Raw genomic sequence first — 3,580 nt, forward strand, 5'->3', positions numbered from 1 at the left:
TAGGCATCATCCCAATAGGCAAGAATGAACAAATAACAAAGATGAGAGGTGCAAAGGCCAAGGAGAGAACCTTAAAAATGTGGTGTTGGAAGTTCTGCTTCAAGGAAATTGGTTCTGGAAAATTCTAGATTTACTTCTTTTGCTGCCACAGCGGGAAATTTCCTACCCTATGCTTATTATGGTCTTAAATCTTCTAAGGCTTCTCCTGCTCCTCCAATAACATTCCAGAGCATTCACAGTGAGAGCCAAAGTTCTCCTCTTCTTTCTGTTATTCCCTTGAAGGCCTTGTGGTCTGAGTGCTTTTCTATTGTTTTGGGATCTGGGGAAACCTGTACATTTTGCGAGACTTCTATGTTAAGCTGTTTTGTAAAAATCTGTGCCTCATGTCAGAAGTTTGTGAGAGTAAAAGTGCAGACGTTGGGGTTTGGTTCACATATTTCAGAAACACTTAGGACAAATGTTTCTGCTTCATAATTTTCAGTCCTATAATTTCAAATGTGATCCTGCCAAAAAAACCGGAAAAAAAATTTATCAGAGCTCAAAGCACTTAAGTACATATGATAAAGTTGAATCTTCTATTTCACTTTATTCTTTTTTTCATCTCAGGTAATGTAGGTCAAAAAGTTTTCTTTTCCTTAGTAGAAACCAACTTAGAAATGTAAACTCTCTATGGCAAACATCTCACGTGTGAAATAGTTTATTGTATCTACTCATCTCAAAGAATTTTTAAAGACGTTAATGCCAAAGAAAAACTTAGAAACTTGCCAGGAATAGAACAAATTCTTAATTGTTACATTATTTCTTTATGAGTTATTTTATTAATTAATCTTATATAAAGCTTACTGGGACTGTGATCTGTACGTTTTCCCTGCCTTGTTTTTATGTATGTTAAATCAGCGTATAATTTTAGCTTCAGGGGTTTCGGAATAGCACACTTGAATTTATGTGTTATATAAAAAGTTAATTTGATAGTATGCACATCACATTAAGAAAAGATTTAGTTTGTGTCTAAGTTCACGGCATAGAAAAATTTATCATTAGTGTTTCCATTTACTTTCCTCATCATTTATCTGAATGATAGTATAATTTATTTCTAATTGCTTATTATATTGTAGTGTTCCACAGCATAGTTTACAATATTCATGTTGTTCCCGTGTTTAAAAATGTAAGGTTTCTCTTTGCTTTTAAAAAAATAAATTATAGGCCAGTGCGGTGGCTCATGCTTGTAATCCCAGCACTTTAAGAGATTGAGATGGGTGGATCACGAGGTCAGGAGCTCAAGACCAGCCTGGCCAACATGGTGAAATCCCTTCTCTACTAAAAATACAAAAAATATAGCCAGCCAGGCGCGGTGGCTCAAGCCTGTAATTCCAGCACGTTGGGAGGCCGAGGCGGGTGGATCAGGAGGTCTGAAGATCAAGACCTTCCTGGCTAACACAGTGAAACCCCATCTCTACTAAAAATACAAAAAAATTATCCGGGCGTGGTGGTGGGCACCTGTAGTCCTAGGTACTCGGGAGGCTGAGGCAGGAGAATGGCGTGAACCCGGGAGGTGGAGGTTGCAGTGAGCCGAAGTCTCGCCACTACACTCCAGCCTGGGTGACAGAGCGAGACTCCGTCTCAAAAAATTAAATAAAAAAATAAATTATAGCCTTTCCATTTGTATAAAAAGAGGAGTAATATATTAAGAACATAATAAAAAGTTTCTCTAGTATCGTTGAAATCTTTATTAAAATTTTCTTCTAAATGCTCTTTATGGGAGATTATAATGTATAATTGTGCAATTTTGTTACTCTAACCATATGCTAATAATTCAAAATCTGCTCTTTACGGTGCCCAGTTATTGTTGAACATGCTAGTTATCTAGAAAGGGTCTTCTTCAGTTGTATGATTTGTTTATTCGGTATTTCACAAGTTAATGTTTATTTAATTTTATTTTGTAATATTTTATATTCTTTTATTTCCTTGTTAGAAAGGCTGCCTTACGTCATTTAATTGAGTTTTTAGATTCTGCCTATATATTATAATTTTGTATGATTATATTCAACTGTGTACAGTTTCAAGGAGTGTAGAAAATAAGTCAAATATGAATCAACTATGTCTGTTGCTGATATAATTCTCTGTTCATTTGCCTGCATAAACATTACTCATACTTTATGACTTGTGTATTTGTTTTATTACTTGGTGGTCAATTATTTTTTTAATCCTCTCTTGGTTAGTAGTTGTGGAAATTGTCCTAATTTACACTTCTATGTATTAATGAATCTATATTACTTTTGTGTGAAGAAAACACTTCTGTGATTTGAAGGTAATTTTTTTGACCTCTGAACTTTTTACTGGCCTCCTGCTCCCCAAAGGGACATTGCTTCTGCTGGCTCAGCACCACAAAACGTCTGTGTTGTTGGTCTCAGACACCACTTTGCCGTCCACTATCCGGCGAGGGCTTTTCTTTTGGATGGCTTGAAGGTATTTACTGCTGTCCAGAGCATCAAGGAGATTCAAGTCCTCCCCATCTTCTAGCAGGCAGCAGTAGGTAGCAATCTCAGCCTCCAGCTCGACCTTGATGTTCCACAGGTACTCGTGCTCTTGGGCCTGGTGTCCCTCTTCCCGTGTTTGGGCCAGCTCTGACTCCAGGTGCAGCAGGATCGTGTTGAGCTGCTCCATCTGCATCTACCTCCCTCAGGCTGCTCTCCAAGCTGGCCTTCAGATATCTCACTGAGTCCAGGTCTATATCCAAGGACTGGACTGTAGATCTCAGCTCCCTGAGCATCCTCTCAGCAGCTCTGATCTCAGCGGACTGCTTGTTGACTACTGTGATGCTCTCCTCAGTCTGCTGGTACCAGTACTTGTCCAGCTCCTCTCAGTTGTTCTCAGCCATCTCGTCATATTGGGCCCGGATGCCTGCCATGATCTTGCCAAGGTCCTGAGACTTGGGGACATCTACCTCCATGGTCAATCAAAAGCTGGAAATCAGGGATTTTAGACCTTTAACTTCCTCCTCATGGTTCTTCATGAAGAGCAGCTCTTCCTTGAGGGCCTCCATCTCTGTCTCCAGCAGAGGCTGAGTGACACTGGTGTTATCAGTAATGTCTCTCTCCACAAACAGGAATATGGCCTGCTCTGTCTTACACTTTAAAGTCATCAGCAGCAAAAAGATCATTGTCAGTCTGCAGGATGATGCAGGCACTGTGTGCAGAATTGGCAAAGATATTTTTATTAGTCTAGTTGTCTGTCTTTTTGCCAGTAACAAACGATTTTGATTACTGTAAATTTCTAACATGTTTTGAAATCAGGAATTGTATGCTTCCAACTCTTTTTATGTGGTCCCCTGAAATTCCGTATACTCTGGGGAGTCACATTCTCTGTTTCTGTCAAAAATAATATTAAGAATTTCATAGGAATTGTATTAAATCTGTAGCTCACTTTGGGCGTTATAAACACGTTGAAAATATTAAATTTTCTAACTCTTGAACAAAAGCATGTTGAAGACTAAATTGTTTAATTTTCAGGTATTTGTGAATTTTATGAATTTTTTTCTGTTATTGATTTCTAGTTTTCATCCATTTTGGTGAGAAATTAT

The 3,580-nt window shown here is 38.3% G+C and overlaps 1 pseudogene; it reads right to left on the bottom strand.

Moving 5' to 3' along the window:
- Window positions 1–2,376: 2,376 nt before the first annotated feature.
- LOC129025805 (keratin, type I cytoskeletal 18-like) lies at window positions 2,377–2,950 on the bottom strand (annotated as a pseudogene).
- Window positions 2,951–3,580: the final 630 nt, after the last annotated feature.

The sequence above is a fragment of the Pongo pygmaeus genome, chromosome Y (genome assembly GCF_028885625.2).
Source record: "Pongo pygmaeus isolate AG05252 chromosome Y, NHGRI_mPonPyg2-v2.0_pri, whole genome shotgun sequence".
Classification (NCBI taxonomy): Eukaryota; Metazoa; Chordata; class Mammalia; order Primates; family Hominidae; genus Pongo; species Pongo pygmaeus.